This window comes from Lissotriton helveticus, chromosome 8 (genome assembly GCF_964261635.1).
Source record: "Lissotriton helveticus chromosome 8, aLisHel1.1, whole genome shotgun sequence".
Classification (NCBI taxonomy): Eukaryota; Metazoa; Chordata; class Amphibia; order Caudata; family Salamandridae; genus Lissotriton; species Lissotriton helveticus.
Window position 1 is genome coordinate 1,269,204,993 of NC_136069.1, and position 21,387 is coordinate 1,269,226,379.

Genomic DNA, 21,387 nt, shown 5'->3' on the forward strand with positions numbered 1-21,387 from the left:
GGGTGGCGGAGTGGGCTAAAGAACAGTGATGGATTAAACCCAGATCTTTTGACTGGGTGTGAGTGTTTGATTGATTCAGATGCTCCGTCCATCACCACCCCCTTTTGTACCGCTTTTGGCCGCCATAAGTGAGGCAGGGTATGCTCAGACGTGAGTCCCTTGCTCACTTTGGCACTGGATTCAAGCAAGCCGGGCTGAAAACGGCTGGAATGCCAGAAACCGGTCCTCGGAAGCTTGTTTCCAGTCCAGGGAAGACATGGCTTGGCAGTTCGGGCTGGACTGTTCCCATGAGGCACAGGGTCAGACTGATTTGCATATAGCCATATCTGAACTGCGGTGGCGGAGTGGGCTAAAGAACGGTGATGGATTAAACCCAGATCTTTTGACTGGGTTTGAGTGTTTGATTCAGATGCTCCGTCCATCACCACTCCCTTTTGTACCACTTTTGGCCGACATAAGTGTGGCAGGGTATGCTCAGACGTGAGTCCCTTGCTCACTTTGCCACTGGATTCAAGCAAGCCGGGCTGAAGACGGCTGGAATGCCAGAAACCTGTCCTCAGAAGCTTGTTTCCAGTCCAGGGAAGACATGGCTTGGCAGTTCGGGCTGGACTGTTCCCATGAGGCACAGGGTCAGACTGATTTGCATATAGCCATGTCTGAACTGAGGTGGCGGAGTGGGCTAAAGAACGGTGATGGATTAAACCCAGATCTTTTGACTGGGTTTGAGTGTTTGATTGATTCAGATGCTCCGTCCATCACCACCCCCTTTTGTACCACTTTTGGCCGCCATAATTGTGGCAGGGTATGCTCAGACGTGAGTTCCTTCCTCACTTTGCCACTGGATTCAAGCAAGCCGGGCTGAAGACGGCTGGAATGCCAGAAACCGGTCATCGGAAGCTTGTTTCCAGTCCAGGGAAGACATGGCTTGGCAGTTCGGGCTGGACTGTTCCCATGAGGCACAGGGTCAGACTGATTTGCATATAGCCATGTCTGAACTGGGGTGGCGGAGTGGGCTAAAGAACGGTGATGGATTAAACCCAGATCTTTTGACTGGGTGTGAGTGTTTGATTGATTCAGATGCTCCGTCCATCACCACCCCCTTTTGTACCGCTTTTGGCCGCCATAAGTGTGGCAGGGTATGCTCAGACATTTGTCCCTTGCTCACTTTGCCACTGGATTCAAGCAAGCCGGGCTGGAGACAGCTGGAATGCCAGAAACCGGTCCTCGTAAGCTTGTTTCCAGTCCAGGGAAGACATGGCTTGGCAGTTCGGGCTGGACTGTTCCCATTAGGCACAGGGTCAGACTGATTTGCATATAGCCATGTCTGAACTGGGGTGGCGGAGTGGGCTAAAGAACGGTGATGGATTAAACCCAGATCTTTTGACTGGGTGTGAGTGTTTGATTGATTCAGATGCTCCGTTCATCACCACCCCCTTTTGTACCGCTTTTGGCCACCATAAGTGTGGCAGGGTATGCTCAGACGTGAGTCCCTTGCTCACTTTGCCACTGGATTCAAGCAAGCCGGGTGAAGACGGCTGGAATGCCAGAAACCGGTCCTCGGAAGCTTGTTTCCAGTCCAGGGAAGACCTGGCTTGGCAGTTCGGGCTGGACTGTTCCCATGAGGCACAGGGTCAGACTGATTTGCATATAGCCATGTCTGAACTGGGGTGGCGGAGTGGGCTAAAGAACGGTGTTGGATTAAACCCAGATTCTTTGACTGGGTGTGAGTGTTTGATTGATTCAGATGCTCCGTCCATCACCACCCGCTTTTGGACAGCTTTTGGCCACCATAAGTGTGGCAGGGTATGCTCAGACGTGAGTCCCTTGCTCACTTTGCCACTGGATTCAAGCAAGCCGGGCTGAAGACGGCTGGAATGCCAGAAACCGGTCTTCTGAAGCGTGTTTCCAGTCCAGGGAAGACATGGCTTGGCAGTTCGGGCTGGACTGTTCCCATGAGGCACAGGGTCAGACTGATTTGCATATAGCCATGTCTGAACTGGAGTGGCAGGGTGGGCTAAAGAACGGTGATGGATTAAACCCAGATCTTTTGACTGGGTGTGAGTGTTTGATTGATTCAGATGCTCCGTCCATCACCACCCCCTTTTGTACCACAAAATCTAACTATGCCATGGTTTTTTGCATTTCTCTGGACAATATGAATGGTGAGTTTTTGCCAGTATGCTAGTTAGTATGCAAGTACTGACTTCATAGTTGATGCATGAAATTGTTAAATGGTGCAAAATTGCAGAGCTTGCTCCACCCTTATTGCAGATCCATCACTAAACGATCCGCTTTGTTACAAATGCTGTGATGCTATCGTGATGAGGAAAGCCCAAGCAGACTTCTATTCTTTATTAATGGGATGGTGATGTTCGGGACTTTTAAGCCAGGACGAATTTAAGTTTTTGAAAAATGAACAACCTGTTACCCCTGTTCTTTACCTAATTCCCACGGTACACAAAAACCCAGAGAGACCTCCTGGCAAACCAATTATCTCTGCCCGCAATGGTCTGTTGGAAAACACCACTGTGTATATAGATTCATTCCTGCAGGAATTTGTATGTAGTTTGCCATCTTTTTTACAGGACTCCGGCGATTTCCTGAGGAAACTTTCTGGTGTTGCCTGGGATTCTGACTGTTGGTTTATAACCTTGGATGTATCATCATTGTACACCAGCATCCACCATCATGATGGTGTTATGGCGGTCCAATACTATCTGGGCAACAGACCCATTCAGATCACAATAAAATGTTACGAGCCATGATTACCTATTGCCTAAATAACAACTATTTTGTGTTCAACAACCAACACTTCCAGCAGGTTAGGGGTGTTGCCACGGGGGCCTGTTTTTCTCCCAGTTATGCCTGTCTCCACATGGGCTACTGGGAGAGACAGGTCCTCCATGGTATTCATCATGATATCTGTGTTGAACATATCGTTCATTGGTATAGGTATAGCGACGATATATTTCTGATTTGGCGTGGTTCTTACCAACAGGCTGTGGCATTTATTGAGTTGATCAATTCCAATGCTTTCAATTTGTCATTTACATCCAGCATCAGTAAGACTAAGGCTTATTTTTTGGATGTTGAGATCGAGGTAGTTAATGGTAAGCTTGAAACACTTCTGTACAGAAAAGCTACAGCGGGCAACACGGTGCTGCACGCCAACAGTCATCATCCGGCGCATCTAATACGCAGCATCCCTTATGGGGAAATGCTGCGTATCAGACGTATTTGCAGCACTGAGCAGCATTGCCGTCAAGCCCAAGAGGCCAGCAAGACAAGGTTTTTGGCCAGAGGCTACAAAGTAACTGCCATAGACAATGCCATCAGAAAAGCCAACTCAATTTCCAGACAAGAGGCATTAATTCATAAAAAGAGTCAGATAGCAAACTCCGGTGAATTGAAACAGCTCACCAGATTAATCTGGACATATGACAGACAGCACAGGGCCTTACGCAAAATTGTTAACAAGCATTGGAGCCTTGTGCGTAATGATCCAGTTATCGGTGTGCTTATGGCACCCAAACCGGCAATAGCTTTCAAAAAGGCACGGTCTATGAGTGAGGCTCTTGTAAAATCTAGCTCCGAGGTGGTTGTACCCACCACTTGGTTGCAGGCCAGTAAGGGCTTCAGGAAATGTGCCAGCTGTAAAGCTTGCAAGCATGGGGTCAGTAAGACTGAGTTTGTTACACCATTTTCTGACATTCCTCGTACCATCGGTAAACAACTTATTTGCAAGACTGAATACGCGGTCAATGTGCTGGAGTGTCCGTGTGGCCTGCAATATGTTGGGAGCACCAAGTTGCAGGTCCACAAACGGATACTCCAGCACATTAGGGCCATCAACACCAATGATGCCACGTATCCAGTCGCACGTCATTTCAAAGATAAGCACGACAACAAAAGCGAGTTATTGCAATACTTTGTTATAGATGCCGTTGCCCCTTTGAGGAGGGGTGGTAACAGGGAGGCTATTCTGTAAGCCTTAGAAACAAGGTATATCGTGGAATTAGATAGCAAGACCCCTTCCGGCCTCAACTCAACCGAAGACTTTTATACGTGCCTTTAGTTTACTGCCTTGAGACCCACTTTATTTCTGAGATTTTGATAAAATTTATAATAACAGGCAGTTGCCTTCACAGTGACTTGAGTCTCATTCTTTCCTGTGTTACCACAGGGTGGGTGGTCTCCCGTCCTATCTGTACTATCCTGGTTCCGTTCTTGAAGTCATATGTATTTATCTGTATTACATATGTTTTTAATTTCACTATTTCATGCACAACTTTTTGCACAATTTTGCACATGAATGGTATGGCATATACATTCTACGATGGGGACTGTTCTGAACAATTGGCCCACTTGGGCAGGCAACTTTTTGCACATGGCGTTATTTTGCACACAACATCAGAAGTGAAATGAAGTTGATCTGATAAAATGAGAATTGACAACATGAATTTAAAGGTTGTTTGACATTTTAGTAAGAGGATGCTCTTCAAACTACAAATCGCTATTTTCGCAATGGGTAGAGCGTCATTCATTTATGCTCTGTATTTGACTGATATTTTGACTAAATGAATGAAGAGCAATTTATGATCATGATATCTCATCTGCGTATTTGCACAACTATATTTGCATTAGTATATTGTGGCTGATATATATATATATATATATATATATATATATATATATATATATATATATATTCACTGAAAAAACCATAGGTTATAGACCATATATAGTTAGGGATTAGCATTTAAAAAACCTTATTTTACTCACACAAATCCATTGAAATTCCATATATAGTTAGTTGCACTAACTATATATCGCGCACCCGCAATCCACTGCTGATGATGTCACATATTACATCATTCATGACATGGTCAGTGACATCACTGATGACATCACTGATGACATCTCAAATGACATCACTGATGACATCATCCAGTGACTGTGTGTTTCTGTAAAGTTTAAATATGTTTTACATATTGAAGAATGAGTAGATGTAGAAGTGTCTGGATGAAGGATTTAGTAGGTGCGTGACTGACTGTATGAGTGAGTGATTAAATGTGTCTCACTGAGTGCATGGGTTAGTGACTAAACTGTCTTAATTTGTGCATCATTATGTCTGTTGTTCTGTAAACTGCTGCATGTGTTGATCAGTAGCTATATGAGTAACTATATGGGTTATTGATTGATTGCCCAAGTATTTGTATGGGAGACTGAGTGTGTGTGTGGCTGGCTGGGAGGTGTGTGACTCTGTGCAGATCAATGTGTACTTGTATCAATGATTGTATAAGAGAGTAAGTATGTGTTAGTATACGTTTCAAAATGTAAGGTGCTCTATGTTTAACTGTATAGATTAGAAAATGGAAGTGTGATTGATTCTTTACAGGACTGACTAGGTGTGTGAGTAACTCCATGGATGAGTGACAGAGTGTGAGAGTCTGTATAGGTGTATGAGTGCATATGATAGTGTTGTAAAGATGAGTGATTGTATGTATGAATGATTGTATGGGTAAATGAGTGAATGTGTGTGTAAACATAGGAATCACTGAGTGCGTATGTAGTAACTAGTATTGGTGTGTCAATGGTTTCAAAAATTATACTCTGTATTTAACACTGGGTGTAACAGAGGTTATATTAAAGTGTGAGGAGATGCATTGTATTGTCACATGAATGATATCATCAGTGATGTGGTCATTGATGTCAAATGAGATGTCATCAGTGATGTCATCAGTGATGTCATTTGAGATGTCATCAGTGATGTAATTTGAGATGTTATCAGTGATGTCATTTGAGATGTCATCAGTGATGTCATCAGTGATGTCATTTGAGATGTCATCAGTGATGTCATCAGTGATGTCACTGACCATGTCATGAATGATGTAATATGTGACATCATCAGCAGTGGATTGCGGGTGCGCGATATATAGTTAGTGCAACTAACTATATATGGAATTTCAATGGTTTTGTGTGAGTAAAATAAGGTTTTTTAAATGCTAATCCCTAACTATATATGGTCTATAACCTATGGTTTTTTCAGTGAATTTTCAAGGTTTTGTAAATGCTAATTCCTAACTATATATGGTCTATAACCTATGGTTTTTTCAGTGAATTTCAATGGTTTTTTAATAGCAAATATCATAAGCTGTCGAATGTCAAGTACGTGGTAAGTAAAAACATTTTCGTGTTTATGCACACTGATCTGCTTTGAATGCTGCCCCCCCCTCCCCCTCATTTCTATTAGGAGTACTCTCTCTTTGCAGATAGTGAAGGGTAGTTAACGCAGGCCTTTGCCCCCATTGTAATCCGTCGTGCCTGCTTCTCTCTCCATTTGATTGATTGTTATCCAAGCATTTACTGTTTTAGAATTGTTTCTCTTTGGTTCATTCTCTATTTACAAACAAGCACAGAGTCGCAATACTCTGTTTACTCTTTGCAGATAGTGAAAAATCGTGTTAAAAAACAAAAGGAATCGAGCAAAATCAGTAGGCCACTAATGGGATCTCTTTTTGACCTCGCTAAAATAGAAACATTAGGAACAACCCCTCATGAGAAATACGAAACTAGTGAGATGAACTGAGCTCCACACCATGATGGCTGCAAGACAGCTCGGCTCCGCCACCCACCCCGCCCAAAATAACGATAAACTCTATGCAAATATTACAAATATATACAACACACCAGCAAAGTAACAGGGTAAAACATTTTATTAAATAACTATTTACATAACTATTTTATACTTTTTGTTGCCCGATCCGGCTAGCTCAATCGATCGAGCATGAAACTCATGCACTCTGATAATTCAAAGTTTTGAGGAGTGCTTGTAACACTGTCTGAAGCCTATTTGCACTTGCTACAGCTTCACTATTCTCAATGTAAGTGGGGGCTGTTTGAGGACGTGACTGCATTTGAAAACAATGTGATGCGGTGCCACCCTGAACCGCTTGACGGAGGCCCCCGAGGGACGGTGTCATGGCACGGACTCGGAGGGGGCGCTTGGCTTCGGCCCCCTCCGCAAGTCGTGTTGCCCTGGTGTGGCCTGAGATCGCCCCCGACATAGGTGGCCAGCTCCCGGGGTCAAGCGGAACTTTTTGCCTTTTGGTGACTCTTCCATTCTTGACCTTGTCCCACAATCCGTTTCACCTAAAGACACGCTGTAGTGGGGCGCCCCTTTACCGTTTCAGTTGCCATTCCGCCCGCTTTTGCTACACTGTGCCTCTTCCGCTATTCAGCTGTTTACCGCCTGCTCTTTTGACTACAGCGTCTCGCTCACCATGTACTTGAGTTGCTCCCGCTCTTGCGGTGCAGCGATAGGCGGCTGCCACAGGACTCTCAAAATGGCGGCCGGCTCTTCAGATTTGGGCGTGGTCCACTAAAATGGGCCTGCAACACCTTGGAACTCGGACACTTGTCTGCTAGAGCTTGGGCTCCATTCTCGAAAGCGTCCCCTCATCCTTGAAGATTCTACAAAAGTCTTGGGGGCCCCCGACTCCCGCAGGCTTCTGGTGGGGAGCGGCTAGCATGATTGCTCATGGAATGGCCACGACGGAGCTACGAAATGGTGGTGCTCTCATGCTAACGCCAGCTTCAGTCTGAAACATCCAGAAACACTGTAGACTACCAATTCGATCAGTTCCGGTAGCGCCCAAACGTGACCCGGTAGAGAAGAACTTGCCCTCCCCTCTTTGACTGATGGTTCTTGTTGCCCGTCCCTTCTGTTGTCATTTAACAGAACTATTTAGCCTGCTGAAAGGTGTTGTGTTCCGACCGCTGGTTGGTGGAGACATTTTGACTATATTCTGGACCTGCGTTGTCGCGTAATGCGTCATATGACGCGCCGCGTTAGCGCATCCGGAAGTGCTCCGGTGCGCGAAGCGCAGCTTCCCGAAAGCGATCTGGGGCGCGGCTCGCAGCGCGTAACGTAAGCATAACAGGTCATGTGACTTGTTAATAAAACTTTTCATTGGTTCATTTTACTTTTCTTATTCTAATGATGAAAGGCTTGGTCATATGACCTAAAAATTACGCTTTTTATTATTTTCGAACATTATTTTTTCTTAAACATATGTTATAGTGTTCCAGGCTAATGTACTTTCCCGGAAAATTTACAACTGTCCTGCAAGTAAAATATATTCCTTTTTCGAGAAAAAGGGCGTTTCTTCGTCCCATGACGGAGACGTTGAGCAAAAGAGGCTCGGCCTGCTGTCTTAGTCGCCGATACGCCTGAATATCAGATTCTTATCGATCACTTTATGTTGCAGAAGTAGAAACACAACAGCCCTTGACCATTTATCTTTACTGCGTTCCTGCGTATTATACCTTTTACCCTTCATGTAATTGGACTGCTTTATTTCACTTGCCTTTTACTGATTCTAAAACAGTGACTATTATTAAAAACTTTACCAATGTAAATACTACTACCATGTTTTCTTTTAAAAACCTTTATTGTGAAAATGTCAGTATACAAATACAGGCCTATAACCACGTGGGCCGGCCACGGAGCAAACTGTAATCATATATGATGAGTAGACATTTACACTGTAGAGGAACGTAACGGGCGGGCCATTAGGTTGCAAGAACTAAGGTGTCTAACAGTTGCGGAATCGGTGGATGTACATTTTATAATTAAAATACGACAGAACCAGTTACAATAAAATTATCTAGATATACATTTGCGGGCAAGTACCATGGGTGACGTTAATTCGAACTTTCAATAGTACAGTAATCAATAACACATCAGAACTTAATATCAATAGGGATGTCGAAATATTCAATCAATTCTCGTCCCCGCCCGCCATGTGCTTCAAAACTGCATACGTATCTCCTGATTTCAAGGTTCAGCAACCAGTACACAACAAGGAGTTACGAGTCCCATTTATTCCGGCGCCATTTTGGGCGAGGACGGGCAGGTCCAGGATATAGTCAAAATGTCTCTACCAACCATCGACTATGATGATGTTCATATGCTGTATTTATTAGAGTAACACTCATCTGTCCACATGAAATTAATTTGCCACAATCTAAACATGTCATTTTAATCTTTCCAAAGTTCTTCTAAATATTTGGGACCGTTTCCCTTGCCTCTGATGCTGTCAGTGCCACTTCTTTGGTGAATGTACTGGCAGGTCGGGGGTTCTCCTCCAAATCTCTCTTTTGTGCAGCACTATAATTAATCGGTGCCACCTCTCCATATGACGATGCATGGTATAGTTACCATAACTATATTTTTTTTCGGTTCCTCTGGAGAGTACATCGTGGCAGATGAGGCAGGTAACGTACCGGGCATTTACCTTTTTTGCATGTAGAGGAAAGGAAAAAGAATTTGAGCGTCCGAGTTCCAAGGTGTCCCAGGGCCATTTTAGTGGACCAGGCCCAAATCCAAAGAACAGGCCGCCATTTTGAGAGTCCTGTTGCAGCCGCCTGTCGCTGTAGCATCAAGAGCGGCCGAAACTCAGCTGAATGGCAACTGAAACGGTAAAGGGGCGCCCCACTACAGCAGACGAGCCTCCACCTGGGAAGGCCCGTTCACGCCGCCTCCCCCCCCCCCCTTCGGGCACCCCACGCCGTTATTCGGAGCAGGATTGTAGGATGGCCACACCAGTGCGGCAACTTGCTAGACACCACCTCAGTGCCAACCGAATCTCAGCGCCTTGTGGTGTCTTCTATTCAGAAAATATTGTTGTGCTGCCTTCGGCCTATTCGCCGCAAGTGCGCACGCAACTCAGCTGCATAGCGAGTGAAACACCAAGGGGCGCCCCACTGCAGCCGAGGAACCTTCATCTTGGGGGCGACGCACAGCATCACATTGCTTTCCAATGCAGTCAGATCCTCAAACAACCCCCACTGACTGACGCGAACTCACAGGCCAACGGAGCGCCCCACGCCGACTTTCGGCGCAGCATTGTAGGATGGCCACACCAGTGCGGCAACTTGCTAGACACCACCTCGTTGCCATCCGGATCTTGGCGCGTTGCGCTGCCTTTGGCCCTATTCGCACATCGGTCCGCTACTGACGCCATCTCACAGGCCAACGGGGCGCCCCACGCCGACTTTCAGCATTGTAGGATGGCCACACCAGTGCGGCAACTTGCTAGACACCACCTCGGTGCCATCCGGATCTTGGCGCGTTGTGCTGCCTTCGGCCTATTCGCACATCGGTCGGCTACTGACGCCATCTCACAGGCCAACGGGGCGCCCCACGCCGACTTTCAGCATTGTAGGATGGCCACACCAGTGCGGCAACTTGCTAGACACCACCTCGGTGCCATCCGGATCTTGGCGCGTTGTGCTGCCTTCGGCCTATTCGCACATCGGTCCGCTACTGACGCAAACTCACAGGCCAATGGGGCGCCCCACGCCGACTTTCAGCATTGTAGGATGGCCACACCAGTGCGGCAACTTGCTAGACACCACCTTGGTGCCATCCGGATCTTGGCGCGTTGTGCTGCCTTCGGCCTATTCGCACATCGGTCCGCTACTGACGCCGCCTCACGTGCCAACGGATTTTCTACGCTTTTTATACCCTATGCCGCTTAACAGGTCATGTGACTTGTTCATAAAACTTTTCATTGGTTCATTTTACTTTTGGTTTCCTAATGATGGAAGGCTTGATCATATGACCTAAAAATAACACTTTTCATTGGATGAAAACTTTTTTTTTTCCCAAACGATGAAAGCCCCACCTTGTTTCTGGATGTTTCAGACTGAAGCTGGCGTCAGCATGAGAGCACCACCATCTCATGGCTCCGTCGTGGTCATTCCGCGAGCAATCATGGCAGCCGCTCCCCACCGGAAGCCTGCAGGAGTCGGGGGCCCCCAAGACTTTTGTAGAATCCTCAAGGCTGAGGGGACGCTTTCGAGAATGGGGTCCAAGACCCAGCAGACAAGCGTCCGATTTCCAAGGTGTCCCAGGGCCATTTCAGTGGACCAGGCCCAAAAAGGAAAGAGCCTGCCGCCATTTTGAGAGTCCTGTGGCAGCCGCCTATCGCTGCACCGCAAGAGTGGGCGCAACTCAGCTGAATGGCGGATTTTGACACAGTGTACCAAAAGCGGGCGGAATGACAACTGAAACGGTAAAGGGGCGCCCCACTACAGCAGACGAGCCTCCACCTGGGGAGGCCCGTTCACGCCGCCTCACCCCCCCTCCCCCCCGGGGCGCCCCACGCCGTTATTCGGAGCAGCATTGTGGATACCAAAACCAGTGCGGCAACTTACTTGACATCACCTGGGTGCCATCCACATCTCAGCGCGTTCTGCTGCCTTGGGACTATTCGCACAACAGACCGCTACTGACGAGCCACCCCCCGGGACGCCCCACGCCGTTATTCGGAGCAGCATTGTAGGATACCCAAAACCAGTGCGGCACCCAGGCAACATCACCTGGGTGCCGTCCAGAACTCAGGACGCTGTGCTGCCTTGGGACTATTCGCACAACCGACCGCTACTGACCATTGTTCCTTCTTTTTTCCTAAAAATGTTTAAATGTTTTTACTGTTTTTGTTGCGTTGTTTATATTTATAAGTTATTAAAGTTTTATAATCCTACTACTTTGTTGGAGTGCTATATATTTTTAATGTGACACATAATTGTAAAAACTTTGATGTACAAAGAGGCATCCCTGGAATCTTCCGCTTCAGGCTCGGTCCCCTCCCCAATCACAATACAGGATGGTTTTCATATAGTAGGAACGCGTGTGGTGTGACGGATCTCATCGGGTGGGGGCCTTGATCTACTGTAACTCCTTTGAAGAGGGGTGATTCTTTACAGCTGGGGCCATAAAGTACATCTGCAGGGCTACCTGATAGCCTGGGACCGGCCTGGACAATCGGACACAGAGGAAGAGGAGTGTCAGAGGGTGCGGTAGTGAATAGGGCGAAAGGAAGGAGTCGGGCGGGCACAGAGTGTGATTCTCAGGGAAGAGCAGCGCAGATGGGGGGAGGTTTATTGCCCATGCATAAGATAGAGAGCGGGGGTGACCAGTGCCTGGGGGAGATGCTTGCGAGGGTGGGGAGCCATGCTAAGGATCGACAGCGTGCAGAGAGTGGGTCTGGTCAAGGCATCTAAAATGGCTGCCGTGCACGACAAAAGTGTGGCATTTGAAAAAAGGCAAGATGGCGCAGACAATGTTTTTCAACACTTCCTGATTTCCTTCGAATCGAACGTTAACAGACGTTATCTCTCCCACACTACCTGTCCCCCTGGGCTTAAACGCCGAGATGGTAGGGACTGCATCCTGTGGAGATAGGCCGAGACGTCACTCAGCAGAAAAAAAAGTAAAAAAAAGTCTATAAACATACAATAAGTCAAAAGTCAATCATTCTTGTTTTCTTGTAGTACGCTCCCCAGTCCGCTTCCCGTTACGCTAACCGGGCGCACCCCACCAAAAAAAACGTTTTTTTTTTTTTTTTGCCCCGTGGAGCCCTTTTAAAGCCTCCACATCAAACCTATGGGGTCAGGGAGGATCTACTATGCCCCCTTATGGTCATTTGCCCCTTCGCTTTGGCCTCCTCTTGTCTCTCGATCCTACCGAGAGACAAGATGGCGGCCGCTCCGTACTGTTTGGAATGTTTACAGACACCGGAGAGCCAATCAGCTTCGCTTCGCAAAGCTCCGTAACGCGAAAAGTACGCGAAACAGAGCGCTACCCGGGACGCTGTCACAGATATATATCTTTTTTTGAACGTTAATTTCTCAAAATCCACTGCAGCACATATATTGAGACCCAGCAAAGGCACATCGGGCTACCGGTCCCTACAATTTTGCCAAGTTTCATGCAAATCCATTCACCCGTTCGATTTTTTTTTTTTTTTTTTTGCCCCGCGGGGCCCTTTTAAAACCTCCACATCAAACCTAGGGGGTCAGGGAGGATCTACTATGCCCCCTTATGGTCATTTGCCCCTTCGCTTTGGCCTCCTCTTGTCTCTCGATCCTACCGAGAGACAAGATGGCGGCCGCTACGGACTGTTTGGAATGTTTACAGACGCCGGAGAACCAATCAGCTTCGCTTCGCAAAGCTCCGTAACGCGAAAAGTACGCGAAGCGGAGCGCTGCCCGGAGCGCTGTCACAGATATATATCTTTTTTTGAACGTTAATTTCTCAAAATCCACAGGAGCACATATATTGAGACCTAGCAAAGGCACATCGGGCTACCAGTCCCTACAATTTTGCCAAGTTTCGTGCAAATCCATTCAGCCGTTCGAGCTAAAAGTGAGTCCAACCGCCCTATGGAAATTAACATGGGAAAAACGCGTTTTGGGACCCCCCTTTTTTCTCGGCCCCCCCTTGATGAACCCCCCCAAATTTTCAGGGGCTGCTCAGAAACAAAATGTTCCATTTTCCTGAAAATTTCAGCCAATTCCGTCCACAAACGCCAAAGTTATTAGACATAGAATTTTCATAAATCCCATAGAGAAAAAATCCTAACTATATATACCTACTGGCGACCGCCAGTAGGTAATATATATATATTCACTGAAAAAAACATAGGTTTCAGGAGTTATATAGTTAGGAATTAGCTTTTAAAAAACCTTTGAAATTCACTCAAAAAACTATCAGTTTTAGTGGTGTTATAGTTAGCTGGACATTTTACTCATACAAAACCATTGAAATTGCTCATATATAGTTAGTTGTACTAACTATATTTCGCGCACCCGCAATCCACTGCTGATGATGTCACATATTAGATCATTCATGACATGGTCAGTGACATCACTGATGACATCTCAAATGACATCACTGATGACATCACTGATGACATCATCCAGTGAATGTGGTTTGCTTCGTTATTTAAATATGCATTATATATATAGCAATTTGCATTGAAGAATAAGTGGATATATATAAATAAATATTTGGATGGAAGATTTAGTAGCAGTGTAATTGACTGTTTACTTGACCAATTTATAATGTCTCACTAAATATAGTGAAAAATGTGTTTATTTGCATAGCAGTGAAAGCACTTCATAGCATCGCCAACATATAGGTAGAAGGACAGTGATAAGTTCTATACATCATGTTGAAAGCATAAGGAGCATACATTTTCTGCTTTGTTGTAACCGGAGACATTTAAACAAACCCCCCCTCCCAACTCTCCCCCCACCCCTACCCTTGGCATCGCTCCCTTTGATAGTCTGTAATAACAATTAGTATGTACATCGGCATGGTTACTTCCTAAAACAGCAGTAGTGAAATACAGTAGTCATGTCAGTCAACTAGAGGCATTATCGACATTGTGCAAATTTATCTCTGTTTAGCAGTTTCGTGGTGCACCATGGGCGTCCGAGACAATTGGCCATGCATTGTAAACCGGTTATAGCTCAAATGGCAGGGGACAGGATATTAGAGTCATCATTTCCCCCTGTCTCGAAAGCCCCCAGCAATGTGAACCAGTCCAGCGATATTAATGCCTTCCTATGGCCTCTGCGTTCCTCGCGCTGTAGCGCTTCCCCCTCCGCTCTGCTCCAACGCACAACTTCAGTTCTCCACATGTCAGGGTCAGGTGGTTTGGGCGATTTCCATCGCATTGTTATAGCACGTTTCGCAAGCAGTATAGCTAAGTCAGTGAAGCGTGTCGACACACTCCTTTTGCGCGCTGCTGATCCCAGCCCTAATAGCGCATGTTCCAAAGTGCGCGGCAGTAGAGGCGCGCCCGCAGCGGCGAGCCCCTCCTGGACAGTAGACCAGAAGTAGCCCAGCCTCGGACAGTGCCAGAGCATGTGTAATAGTGAGGCATCATCCGTGCCACATCGAGGGCAGGAATCCGACGCGTCAGGGAACATAGCGTGGATACGGTGAGGTGTGAGATACGCCCTATGCATTATCATCAATTGAATAAACTTGAATTTCGGGTTCCTAGCCACTTTCTTAGGAAATCGTAGGATACGCTCCCATTCCTTGTCGGTGATCGGCCGTCCAGTGTCAGCCTCCCATCTGGCCTTTTGATGCAATAGGGACGTCGCTCTCCCTGCTCTGATGCCAGTGGTAAGCCATCTAGTCAGGTGGCTACCCGTCCCCATTAGGTATTGCATTGACAGCAGTGGGTTAACTGGGGGCTCATCACCATTTCGTGTCCACATCACTGTCACGAAATGACGTAGACCAGCATGTAGGAGGAAAGAGCCACCAGGTATATGATGTGCGGTCCTGAAGTCCTCAAAGGACAGCAGGTGCCCTTCAGCAAAAAGGTCCCCAACATGCATGACCCCTGCGTCGTGCCACGGTGCTAGCCTCTGCGCAGAGAGCATTCCGGATTCTAGGGGGACACCCAATAATGGGATCGTGGGGGCGTAAGTAGACTCTGGGGATGTATACTTGACCGCCTTCCGCCAGTAGCGTACTGCAAGCCGGAGGAGAGGGGGGGTGTCCCTAGGGAAGTCCGACCTGGGCAAGAGTAGTGCATGGATCCTCCCTTTGGAGCGATCCTCTTCCGTCATGTCTATCTCATGTAGGTTCCGGCCTGCCAGCCAGTACGCTAGCCACTGGAGTTGGCAAGCGAAATTATAAGCTCTGACGTCCGGTACCCCCAGTCCTCCTGTCTCAGTAGTCAGCTACAATTTGGCAAGTCCTAGGCGTCTCCGCCCGACCCCCAAATCAGTTCCGTCAGCAGTGTGTCCAGTGTCCTAAAAGTCGTTGCTGGGATCAGGAACGGTAGGTTAGTGAAGAAATAAATGAGTCTGGGGAGCACCACCATCTTGGAGATCGCTACCCTACCCATCACTGATAGAGGCAGCGACGTCCAAAACTGCACTTGTGACTTTAACGCCCGTATTGCTCTGCCCAGATTGCCGTCTATCATCTCTTCCGCACCTCTGTAGATTTGAATTCCAAGATAGCGGATAGTAGTGTCAACCATTTGAAAAGTGTATGGCGGGAAAAACAGTGGATCAGACGGACCGGCGGCATTAAAGCAGTACCCGTACGATTTGGGCCCGCTAATCGTTAGGCCCGATAATTGGCGGTATTCCTCGAAGAGCGCGGGTATGGGGTCTATGTCACCTCGCATATCACGGAGATATAGTATTATATCATCCGCGTACGCGGACACCACATGAGTCTTCTCTCCTCTCCGAATGCCCCGGTGGGAAGCTTCCCCTCGTAGCCGGCAGAGAAGTGGCTCAAGCGCCAGAACAAATAAAAGTGGAGAAAGCGGGCACCCCTGTCTGGTGCCCTTGTGAATTGCCATGGAATCAGAGATACATCTAGACGTGCGCACCCGTGCCGTGGGTCGGGTGTACAGTAGTCGGACCCACGCAATATATTCCGGGGGTAGCCCGAATTTAGCAAACACTGCAAACATAAAGTCCCATCTAAGGGAGTCGAAGGCTTGTTTCAGGTCTAGGGAAATACAACCCTCCGTGCTCATGTCGTCTCGTTCATGTGACATTAATTGTGCCAGTCTACGAAGGTTCATGGCTGTACTCCTACCAGGCACAAACCCGCATTGGTCGGGATGTATCAGCTGGGGGATGTATTGCGCTAATCTAGTGGCCAAAATCTTGCTCAGTATTTTGTAATCAGTGTTAAGTAGAGACAAGGGCCTGTAGTTAGCTAGTTGCATCCCATCTCTACCCGGTTTCAGGAGGGAAGTTATCAGAGCTTGTAGGGACGTCTGCGGCAACGTGGTAGTCCGCAGTGCCTCTTGATAAATAATCAGGAGCCGTGGGGCAAGGAGATCAGTAAACGCCTCGTAGAATTCTACAGGCAGACCGTCCGTCCCAGGGGTTTTATTCCTCGGGAGGGCGTGTATCGCCTGTTTAATCTCTGCTGCAGTGATAGGACGTTTCAGGTCGTCGCCCTGGCCAACCGTCAGCTGGGGGAGGTCTAACCCCTCCATGAAGTTCTCCAAGGCTACCCGAGAAACTGGCTGATGCCGGCCATACAGTGTAGCGTAGTATTCCTTGAACGCAGTATTGACTCCCAATTGAGTTGATGTCACTGTACCTCCCTGGTCTATAATTTCCAATATAGGGAGGTGCGGCGGGGAGTCCCGTACGATGCAAGCCAATAGTGGTCCCGACCTATCAGCCTGTGTGTGTTGCCTGGCAGTGTGTTCTCGGTAATCTAGTAAGCGCAAGTCCTCAAGCAATTCAGCGTGTCTAATGTGTGCTTCTTGTAGTGGTGTAAACGGGAGGTTCGTACCCGCTGCCTCCCGCTCAAGCATGGCCAGCTTACCCTCTACGTCCTTAAGGCCATCAATCACTACCCTCTTCATACCCACTCGGGTAGCCATGGCCTCCCCCCATATGTATGTTTTGAACGCGTCCCACTCTATTTGTCTGGAGCTAGCAGTATCAGCATTTGTAGTGAAGTAGGTCTCTATGGCAGATGCCATTGACGATTTAAAAACCGTGTCCTCTAGAAGCTCCACAGGTAGTCGCCATGTCGGGATTGGTGTCAGCACCCTACCCTATTGCATAGTCAGCTCTACAGGGTTGTGGTCTGAAAGCGTCTTCCCCATATGTTGTGCCCTGAGGACCGTCTCCAGTATAGGGCGGGAGCAGAACACCCGATCTATTCTGGTGTGCAGTTGGTGCGGTGGAGAAAAGAAAGTGTACTCCTTGTCAAATAGGTATTTTTCCCGACAAACATCAGTCAGGTCCCACCCGTCAGCCCATTGCGTTAGCGCAGCCGCCTGTTTCCTGCTGTCTGTAGCGTGTAGTGGGGGATGTGATCTGTCCAGTGTGATATCTAGCACAGCATTGAAATCCCCCCCAACAATCCAATGATATCCCGCCCAATCTAGTAACACACCATTAAGACTGGCTAAAAATTCCGACTGTCCCGAATTAGGTGCATAAACATTTCCAAGTACAACTGCGGTTCCATCCAACACACCCCTTACAAAGACATATCTCCCCTCTTTATCGATTCTCTGCTCCACGGGTTGAAAGGGCACAGAATTGCGCATCCAGACAGCCGCCCCCCTTTAAAATGCAGAGTAGGACGTGGCAAAGAGTTGGCCCTTCCACTTTTTGGACAGTTTCAAAGTCTCAGCAGTGTTCAAATGTGTCTCTTGGAGACAAGCTATCATGACCCCTCTACGGTTGAGTTGCGCCAATATTCGATGCCTTTTATAAACCGAGCCCATGCCCCTCACATTCCACGTGCACAAGGTATAAACATTAAGTGGCCCCATGACTGAACGTACACTGTGTCGATGTTGCGCTCATAAACGAGCATGCCAGATGTACCCTATAAAGGAGGGAGGTTGCCAAACAAACAGTTAACCCCAGAACAAGAAGGTCCCCAGATAAACAGACCGGGGGTCCAAATCTCGGTACCCAACATGGGTGACAATTAAACATAACCATGTCCATATGATGGGGGTGTAGTCAATTCGAATCCGATCAGCGCTAGGCCTCAATGGCATAGCAAGCCCTAAGCAGGTTTCAACCCTTCAGGCCACCCTTACGATCGTTGCCGACCACAACAGGCATATAGTTCATACGTTACCACCCAGTTAGTGTTCAAAGCGTCGATGTCAGAAATCCGCTGCCATTTGTGCCGTGATCTTGGGGAAGAGCTGCAGGCTGTCCGCCGATCCTGAAACCTCAGTGTGTGTGCCCGATACGCTGGCGACGACCCTCGCCGTGCCCGCGTCATGAGCAGCCGGGGCTTCCTCTGTTAGTTCCACCACCGTTGGTTGCCCCTCCAAGGCGGTCTCCGTTGCTTGTCTAGTCGGGGCTTTTCGAGTTGAGGGTAATTGGCCAGCGTCAGAGGCAGGGCGTCGCCGGTCAGGCCGGTGTCGATGACCGTTGGTCCCACCCTCGGCAAAAGGGTCTTGTGAGGATGACGGCGCGAGCGTCACCTCCATCCATTCCTCCGCTTCCTCCGGCGAGTCAAAAAAGTGTGATTTGTTTCCATGTAGAATCTTGAGACGGGCGGGAAACAGGAGGGCATACTTCAGCTCCCGCTCGCGGAGTTTGCGTTTCACCCCCAGGAAGGTGGACCGGGCTCGTTGCACCGTCGGTGTGAAGTCCGGGTACACCGACACAGTCTTGTCCTCATAACGGATGGGTGCTTTCTCTCGGGCTGCACGCAGGACTGTGTCCCGATCCTTGTAATTGAGGAGACGAGCGATCAACGGTCGCGGAGGTGCCCCAGGCTGTGGTGGTTTGGAGGGCATCCTGTGTGCCCGCTCCACACTGTATAGAGCAGTCAGATCTTCTGGGCCCACCATCTGTTTGAGCCAGTCTTCCACGAATTGAGTAGGGTTCCTCCCCTCGCTGCGTTCCGGGATGCCCAAGATGCGGACATTGTTGCGCCTGGCTCTCCCTTCCGCATCATCCACCTTTTCCCATAGTTGTTTGAGTTGTTTTTCCATGCCCTCAAGCTTTGTTGAGTGTTCTGTCTGCTGAGGTATCAAGTCATTAAGCGCTAACTTCTGTTCCGACACCCTCTCAGTGAGTTTGTTGTGGTCCGCTCGGAGCAGGGAGAGGCCCGTTGCCATACTGTCTATGCGCGATTCCAGCGCTTCCCTCGTGGCCCTAATTTCGTTCAGGATGAGGTCCAATTTGGCGTCCTGCGATCCTTTCCCGGTCGGCGGGATAACGTCTGCGTTGGAGGAGGCCAGCGGGTCTTCCGATCCGGTGGACTGCATGTCCGTCGATGCTCCCTGTTCCGGTCCTTTGCCCCTGTGCCTCCCCATGGATCTGGTGTGCAGGGCGCCGCTGCGGTCGCCACTCACTCCCGACACAGCCCTCGTGACCTGGCGCTGTAGAACGTCGTGTGAGCAGGCCGGTCTCGTTGCAAGGGGTCCGCGTTGAGATGGTGCAGCAATGTCGCAGGCACTTACGAGGAGCGAAGGAGTCTGCTGGTCCCGTGACAAATGGTGCGCTCCGGACGGGCGTTGCAGTGTTGGCTGCGCCACAGCAGTGCAAGCTGGAGCTGTGAGAGTCGGTGCAGGTCGGTCCTTCTCGCTGGAGGCAATGCAAGGAGCTCTTGGCAATATAGCACAGCAGTCGCCGCAGCGGCGTCGTGGGGCGCGGCGGCTACACCCCCAGTGTCCCAGCCCAGGTAGGCTCTGGGGTCTGTGCGCTACTAAGTGTGCCTATGGACGCAATGGGTGCCTCAGCGAGCCACGTCCGCCACTACATGCAGGTCATACCTCTGGGTGCCGCGCTTGGCATCACCAGCGGGCCGGCGTCTTCGGAGGCAAATCAAGATGGCGTCCCCCGACGCAGACGCGGAGCCGGGTCCCGTCTCGGTGTCGCATTCCGCCCTCTGTTCCGCCAAGCTGGTTCACTGTGTCGGGGGTCAGGGCAGTCCCCACTGCAGGTGATGAGATGTGGCAGGTGCTTGTGGTGAGGTAAGGGGTTATGGCAGCGCTCCGGGTGGGTGCTGGTGCGCCGTGCCAAGTGTCAGGTGTACCACAGTGGCGCAGGCTGGGGCAGCGGAAGTCCGTGCAGCCCGGCTCAACACACCGGAGGGCAGTAGGAAGGGCCCTCGGCAACAGTACACAGCGGCCCACGCAGTGCTGGTTCAGGGCACCGTGACCCAGCCCCCTCGCGCGCCCGATGACTCCTCTAGGCCTCAGCGAGCCTCCCCCACTGTCGCGTACCTCTGGGCGCCGCGCCCGGCAACCCTTCTCTGGGACGATGCGGCGGTCTGGTGTCCCGGGTGGGGAGGTAAAATGGCGTCCCTCAATTCAGTTGCGGAGCCGGCCCCGTTGTGTAGCCGCCGTCCGCTCTCAGGACGGCCCCGCAGGTCTCAGGGCACTCCGGCAACCCCTCCGCACTATGGAGCCATCGCGTAGTGTGGCGTTCCTCAGTGGTGCTCTGGCCTCGTTGCGGTGGGCCGCGCCGGTGCGCCGGTCTGAGATCACCGGTAGTGCGGGCCGGATCCGGTGGGTCCGAGGCAGCTCCTGCAGGTGGTTTAGAGGAGGCGCTCCAAGATCGAGGTGGGAAAGACAGTGAGTCAGGCGTGCAGCCGCACCCCGTATCCCCGAGGCCTCCGTCAGCCGTGTAGGGTCGTGCCGGCCGTCCACCGCCGGGTCGGGTGTGCCCTAAATCGAGGTTGTGGTTCCGCTTGTCGGTGTAGGCCCAGTCAGCTCAGGCGGCCGCACACAGCTCCGGGCGGCGTCGGAAGGCAGCTGTTGGTCGTCGCTGCCTCACCGATGTCAGCGGAGGCACCTGGGGTGAAGTTCTGGTGGGTGGCGATATCAGGGTGCAGGATAGTCAGCAAGTATCTAGGGCCACGGACGGAGCTCGGAAACTGCACGTCCGCCATGATCGGCTCTTAGCCACGCCCCGTCTCACTAAATATAGTGGATAGTGACTAAACTGTGTGAATATCTGTATCACTTTGTCAGTTGTTGTGTAAACTGATTCTACAGTTGGTTACTAGCTATGTGAAAGTCTATATTAGTTATTGATTAGTTA